Source organism: Mus caroli, unplaced genomic scaffold (genome assembly GCF_978045245.1).
Source record: "Mus caroli unplaced genomic scaffold, Mus_caroli_1 scaffold_8, whole genome shotgun sequence".
Lineage (NCBI taxonomy): Eukaryota > Metazoa > Chordata > Mammalia > Rodentia > Muridae > Mus > Mus caroli.
Window position 1 is genome coordinate 48,509,389 of NW_028227263.1, and position 8,263 is coordinate 48,517,651.

An 8,263-nucleotide genomic window follows, 5' to 3' on the forward strand; every position below is an offset into this window, starting at 1 on the left:
CTGCTTAAGAGAGAGTCAATCTTACCACGCACACTCTCCCAAAGCCCCCCCCAACAGCAAGTCATGCTGATCTTCTACCAACACTGACTGTTCTTAAAACGCATCCCTGAAGTTTAGTCTTCTTAAGTTGCATTCCTTCCCTTTCTCCATTCTCACTTTCCCTCTGCCTCCATTCCCACTTAGCCCAATTCCCGAGCAACACCAGACTTTTTAAATTGATCTCTTTTTCTTCTTTATTTTTCTTCATAACCATAAACTTAACTCTGCAGTCTAGCTAGGCTTGGAGGGGAAGCCTGAAGAACTTCAGTAAGAGCAGAGGAGATTACAGGGGATTGGGGCAGCTTTCTGAGCTACAGAAATCCGGGGGGGGGGGGTAAGATGCCCACAAGTCAGAAAAATTAGAGTTGTCCCCAGGAAGCACTGGTGATCATCTTGCTGGTCTTGTTCCATGGCTTCCATAATGTCCATGCCTGCTACCACCTTCCCAAAGTCCACGTGTTTGCCACCCAGTCACTCAGCCTTTGCACTTAAGATGAAAAAACTGGGCACCATTTGTGTTTGGCCCAGTGTTTGCCATGACAAGATGCCAGGACCCGTATGGACAAGTGCCATTGTGGTGTGTAAAGTTGCCAACTTGGTTCATGAGTCTTGGAATAATTCTGTGAAAAGAAGAATCTTTATAACCAAATCCTTCCTCTACAGTGCTCAGAGCAGGAAAGTTTTCTGCTGTCTTTGAAACTTTGTCTGCAAACAGCTTAAAGCAGGTGCAGCCCAAGGGCTCACTGTGAAGGACACAGTAGGATTAACCATGACTGCAGCAATCAACAAAGGACAGTGGCATCTACAAAGCCTTGATCTGATCTCTTATGCTGTCATGTGTCTTCTCTCGTGCTGTCCCTACTGCCAAACTCTTTTCCTGCTCTCAACTTTTATCCAGTAACTCTTTATATCTATATCAATATAGATGATGTAGATTAGACATATAGATATAGATATAGATGATATAGATATAGATATAGACATCTTGCATGTATAAGAAGTATACCAGAAGAGGATGTCACATCACCTGAGACTGGAGTTACTGATGGTTGTGGGCTGCCACGTGGGTGCTAGGAATTGAACCTGAGTACTCTAATGGGCAGCCAGTGCTCTGAACCAGTGAGTCATCTCTTCAGCCTCTTTGAGTAAGTCTTGATGTGAGGCTCAGCTTAGGAAAATCTTGTTCATTGCTATGCCTTTGTCAGCAGACTCTAAATACCGTCTATCTCCTTCCAACTAAACCTTTTGTTATTGCATTAGCCACACTGGTGGTAATTACTTATTTTGTTTGCTGAAGTTTTGTAATCTAACTCCTACTGGCTAGACCACTGTAGTGGTTTCAATGAGAATGGCCTTCATAGGCTCATACGTTTGAGTATTGGTTCCAGTAGGTGGAACTGTTTGGGAAGGATTAAGAGGCATGGCCTTGTTGGAGTCAGTGTATCACTGTGGGTAGGCTTTGAGGTTTCAAAAGCCCATCTATTTCCAGTAGCTATCTATGACTCAAAATGTAAGCTCTCAGCTACTACTCTAGTGCCATGCCTGCACCCCTCCCCCAGTGTGTGCCATGATGGTCATGAACTCATCCCCTGAAACTATTCTCTAAATTGCTTTGACCACGGTGTTCTCATGGCCAGAGAAAAATAACTAAGACAAACACATCTACTCATCTCTTTATTACCAGTGCCAATTGAAGCTCTAGGCAAGAGCCAGTTAATGGTTGTTTATATAAGTACTTGGAGGCTACAGACCCACCAACCCTTCAAATGCATACAGTGGCCACATCTTTTCTGACTACACTGAAACCCCTTGAGTATGCCTTCCAGTTGCATGATGTCAGGTGCATGGAGTGATGATTGTGTAGATGAAGAAACGAAGCTTAAGCTTTGAAGTATTTACCCCTTCTTTGCAATTAGAAAGAGTAAATTTCTGCTGCTGGCAAAAATTTAGCTGCCAATTAACTGCTGGCACCCTCTGAGATTTGGTAGCAGTCAAAGGGTTAGTCTTTTGTGATATGCAGACTTTTTCAAATTTTCATTCTGATTGCTTGTTGAGAGCCCAACCACCACTACCACCACCACCACCACCACCACTGTCATGTATCAGGAGACACTGAAGTAAGCTGCAGTTATTGGTGTCTTGGGTGTGAGCCCAATCTGTGGTCAAGCAAGACAAACAAAATTAAAGCATTCAAAAGAGGCTAAAAAGAATATGAAAGAACTGATCATGTAAGTCTAGTTGTGTCTTTCATTCAAAGACTGCATGTATTTAACAAGTTTCTGCGGGAGGCTGTTAGAAATCAGTAGTGAAAGCTAACTTGGGATTGAGCTTCCTTGAAATCACAGGCTCACACTGATAATTAGGAGATAATTTATTTTATAGTTTCTTTTTACTCCATCAGTATGCCAAGACTTTAGACCTATAACAGCTGCTGTTGCATTTGGTCTCCTTAGAGTTATGTCTTTCAACTGAAAGTTGTGCTTATCTTAACAAGTTGGAGTATTGATCTACCTAGCCTCAGCACTCTCAGTGCTTAGGCTAGACCTATATACAACTACATCGTTCTTAGAAAGGTCTTGAGGGGGACGAACCAACCTGGGAGGATGAGCTGCTGTGGAATACGTTTGTACATTGTGAAAGCATACAGTTTTGTCGATATAGTATTCCTCTAGTTCAACTGTGCTTTGCCATGGATATTCAGTTCTTGGACCCTATCTGATCCTAGACAGAAAGTAAGAGTGACAAACTCCAATAAGATTGTGTTAAAGAAAAGTCAGGCGTGGTGGCACAAGCCTTTAATCCCAGCCCTCTGGAGGCAGAGGCAGGCGGATTTCTGAGTTCGAGGCCAGCCTGGTCTACAAAGTGAGATCCTAGGACAGCCAGGGCTACACAGAGAAACCCTGTCTCGAAAAAAAAACCAAAAACAAAAAAAAAAAGAAAAAGAAAAAAAGATTGTGTTAAAGAAACTGTTTTGTTTTGTTTTGAGGGAGTTGTTTTTGGTTTTTTACATTTATTTATTTATTTATTTATTTATTTATTTATTTATTTATTTATTTATTTAGTGTGTGCATACGTGTGTGTGTGTGTGTGTGTGTGTACGCGCACGCACGTGCACGCACACATAGAAGTCCAAGGATAACTTTTGAAAGTGGGCTGTCTCTTTCCAACATGTGAATGTCAGTGACAGACTCAAGCACATCCACTCACTGAGCCATCTCACCGGTTTTGGAGACACTGTGTCTGTTTCGTTTAATTCTTTCAAAATTAAAAACTGAAAGCCTGTCATTAGTTTCTTTAAAATTTTAGCTTCTTTAGAAACTTAGGTCAACAATTTTTATAAGAAAACTTGAGGTAAAAAGCTTTTCTGGGCCGGGCAGTGGTGGCACATGCCTTTAATCCCAGCACTTGGGAAGCAGAGGCAGGCAGATCTCTGAGTTCGAGGCCAGCCTGGTCTACAGAGTAAGTTCCAGGACAGCCAGGACTACACAGAGAAACCCTGTCTCAAAAAATAAAAAAACAAAACTTTTCGGATGATCAGTGTTACATAATTTTTTCATCTTTTGTTCTTTGTGTACTTATTTTGACAATATTTGAAACTAGTTTTAACTCAAGGGGCCTTGCACATGCTAAGTATGAGCCTGAACATTATTTTTTTTTGACAAATTCTGCTAAAACATACACACACACACACACACACACACACACACACACACACACGAGTGTTTGGTGTTTTTTGTTAACTCTAAGGCCTATTTCAAACACTTGGGAGACATAATCACAAACATGCAAGCATCAACACACATTTAAGCATCTGCAGTGATAGAGGTTCCCCTTAGCTTAGAGATTTCTCAGCCAAATAAATGTTGGTGATTTAAAAACTGTAGCCAGCCCCTAAGTTCTCTGCAGTTTGATGTTGAGTACAGTATTCTCCAAACCAATTATAATATAGATAAACTTTAATATCCTAAGAGCAGTCTCACTACTCAGTGCTTGGCCTTAAGAATGCGTGAAGGTCAAAGGTTGGCATTTATCTAGATCAACAGAATGAGAGCAGTGACATGGAGAAAGGGATATACTTTTGAGTACATATGCCACCTGTCTTGTGCCAGCTCCTGATTTCTTTTCTTGGCAGCATGCTGAGGCTTGGTGCCAGACCCTCAACCACTCTCCAGCAGCAATGCATCAAGCCCAAAACTTGGATGAAGCTTTCGTTAAGTGCTTTATTTGCTAAATACGCATAGTGTTTCTGACAAGTGACCCTTCTTTTTTTTTTTTTCCTTTGGTTTTTCGAGACAGGGGTTCTCTGTATAGCCCTGACTGTCCTGGAACTCATTTGTAGACCAGGTTGGCCTCAAACTCAGAAATCTGCCTGCCTCTACCTCCAGAGTGCTGGGATTAAAGGCATGCGCCACTATGCCCGGCTCCGTGATTCTTCTATTTATTTTTATTTATTTATTTATTTATTTATTTATAATTGGGTATTTATTTCATTTACATTTCCAATGCTATCCCAAAAGTCCCCCACATGTTCCCCCACCCACTCCCCTCCCCACCCACTCCCACTTCTTGGCCCTGACATTCCCCTGTACTGAGGCATATAAAGTTTGCACAACCAATGGGCCTCTCTTTCCACTGATGGCCAACTAGGCCATCTTCTGATTCATATGCAGCTAGAGACACGAGCTCCGGGTGTGTGTGTGTGTGTGTGGGGGGTTATTGGTTAGTTCATATTGTTGTTCCACCTATAGGATTGCAGATCCCTTCAGCTCCTTGGGTACCTTCTCTAGCTCCTCCAAAAAGAAAAAAAAAAAACCTCTTGTCTTACTCTTGGATTTCTTTTAGTGTGTGTGTGTGTGCATCGAACTCACATAGGCAGGCTTCATAAATGCCTTTATCTCCTGAGCATCTTACTGACATCCAAATCTCCTTTTATTTTTATGTGTATGTCTGTGTGAGTGTATGCCATGTCTGTGGGTGCCTATAGACGCCAAGAGGGAATCAGATCCTGGTACTGGGGACCAAAGTTAGGTCTTCTGCAAGAGACAATAATTGCTGAGCCATCTCTCCAGCCCCGCCCCATTTCCCTTTGCTTTTAACACAATCCTAGTAAAAATAATTGAACTCCAAGTCTAAAAGAGATATGAAATACTGCTAGGTATTTTATCACTTAGCAACTTACCAAGAAGAGAAGCTCAGTTTTGTTTTTCTGCCTTTTTAACAGTCTGGACAAGCACCTTTGATCATATACAATTTGTTATTTTGGTCTCTTTTTTGAAACAAAATAACACAGTGCAGCCCATGTTATTTTTCTGCATCTATCTCCCAAAGATGGAGATTACAGACCTTCACTGCCATGACCAGCCAGATACAAGTTTTTACCAATGTTTAAGTGATTGTTGATTTTATGATTAGAAACTAGTTTTGATCGAAATGTTAAAGTATAACTTAGACTCCCAGATATAGATTATTATGTAAGGCTCCTATTTTAGTGCCAGTGAGAGTCAGAGTTAGCATAAAGTTTCCTGACAAACCAGGTCACTTCAAGCATTACAAAATAGGTTCCAGGGATTGTACCAAATGCCTCACATGAACTACTTTATTCCCTCAGGAACTTAGAGGTAGATAATATTATTATTATACCTACTCTGCAGATCTGGAAGCTGGAGTTCAGATGATTTAAGTAGTTTATCCAAGGACATACTTATTGTGGGTGAGCGGAAATGAAACACTCAATTGATTTCAGCTACATTATGCTACTTGTTTCTTCTAGATCAGCAGTTCTCAACCTGTTGGTGGAGACCCCTTTGGGGTCAAAGGACCCTTTCAACCTAAGACTATCGGAAAACACAGATATTTACATTACTATTCATAACAGTAGCAAAATTAGTTATAAAGTAGCAACAAAAATAATTGTATGATTGGGGTCACCACAACAGAAGGAACTAACTTTAAAAGAGTCATAGCATTAGGAAGGTTGAAAACGCTGCTCTAGATGCTTGCCCTCCAATGACAGAAATTAATTCTAACACCAGTGAGCCTGGGAAAGAACTCCAAGCCCCTCATGAATGGCAGCCCAGGACACTTAGACTGCACACTGAGGAGATACCCCTGAGCAGAGCAATCTCAGATGCCAAGACTTTAGACCTACAACAGCTGCTGTTGCATTTGGTCTCCTTAGAGTTATCTCTTTCAACTGAAAGTTGTGCTTATCTTAACAAGTTGGAGTATTGATCTGCCTAGCCTCAGCACTCTCAGTGCTTAGGCTAGACCTATATACAACCACATTGTTCTTAGAAAGGTCTTGAGGGGGACGAACCAACCTGGGAGGATGAGCTGCTGTGGAATGTATTTGTATATTGTGAAAGCAGAGCCGCATATTTTACCTAGTGTAGCAGTGCTTACCACTGGGAGTGGGGGCCGGCGTAAGGGAAATGCAAACTAAAGACTGTTCTAGACTATTACATGTATTCCGTTTCTTATATGGGCACTAAATACATGTGCATTTATAATTGATCTTTAAATGACACACATTTTTTTTGTTTTGTTTTTGCTAAGTTCTTTTAATGTATATCTAAACTAAAAATGTTTTTTAGAAAGTGTGGTGGTTTCAATAGGAATGGCTCCCAGGACTCACAATTACGAATACCTGTCCATAGGGAGTGGCAGTATTAGGATGTGGGACTTTGTTGGAAGAAGTATTACCAGGAGTGGCCTCTGAAGTCTAAGAAGCTCAAGTCTGGCCAGTGTGACAGTCTCCTGTTGCTTGTGGATCAAGATGTAGAACTCTCAGCTCCTTCTCTAGCACCATGTCTACCTGCAGGCATGTCTACCATGTTTCCTGCCATGACAATAATAGACTAAACCTCTGAAATGTAAGCCAACCCCAATTAAATGCTTTCCATTGTAAGAGGTGCCATGGTCATGGTGTCTCTTCACATCAATAAATCTCTAATTAAGACAAAAACAAAAGACTACAGACAGACGTCTATAATGGTAAGGGGCATCCAACTGCAACTTACTTTCAAACAGTTTATGAAGAATCATGAGTACTTCATGAGAAAGAGAAAAAAAGAGGGGGAAAAAGACACATTTCCTGTAGAATATTTTCATCTCCTTTTATTGAAGGAAATAGAAACTTGTGCTGCTGAGGCAGTAGGACCTCTGAGCATGACAAGGTAGGCAATGGGGCTGGCATGACAAGCCACAATGCTGGCCAAGCATCCTACCACAGCAGGAGAACCAAAACCATGAGGAGAGCAGGAGGTAGCAAACACCCGCAATACGTGTCCATTTGCAGAGTAAGCATGTCCACTTGCAGAGAGCTTGGTCATGCACTTAAAAACAGGGTCCCCTTATTACTAGTAGCACATCATCTCGGATTTGGAGACCTTCTCTTTCGACTGAAATAGTTAAGCTACCAGAAGATCTGAGTCCCAGGTAGAAACAGAGGCTGAGATCTTGAAATATCACACAAGTATAGCCGGACAGGTGCTGAAGCCAGCCATGTGCTAAAAGTAGCTGCACTTTCCCTCTGACTTCTCACACTTCTCTTACTCAGCATGTGCTCTAGGAAATCTCTCAATGCTATAAATAAGGACAGAATGCAAGCAGCAGCCTAGGGGATGCAGGGAATCAAAAGCTGCTACATAGCTAAGACCATTTCACTAGAAATAGCACAGGGAACACTACTGGGTCATGGTTCTCCAAAACAGCTGCTAGAAGCACACACAAAGAAAAACATGGTCGTTCTCCCATGTCAGGATCAGCTGCACCAAGGGCATGGTTCAGGAAACAGAGCCTCTTCATGTCCCTGGCAGATTATCAGGCCCCGTGGCATTTCAAAGCTGTTATGGTTTTCAAATACAATGAGGTGTTCGGGCAATTTGGTCACAGAAATAAAAAAGTAAAGCAATTTCAACTGATCTCAAATCGATAATGCTATCAAACCAAAGTTTATATAGTTAAGAGCTGATTGTGAGGGGTAAGGAACGGGATGGCTGAGATTCTGTTTCGTAGAAACAGGTTTATTCGGGTAAACCCTTGCTCATTAGTTCCCTCCATGCCCACAAACTAGAAGGGAATTCCTATTTAGAAATGGCCTCTGCTGGATTACTTGTCCAGTTGCAATTCTCTTCAGTGCTAGACAGTTTCCAAGGATCAAAGTCTTGGGAGCACTAGATCAGGAAATGGGAGAAGCAAGGAAAGGAGAAGAGGACATGAGGGG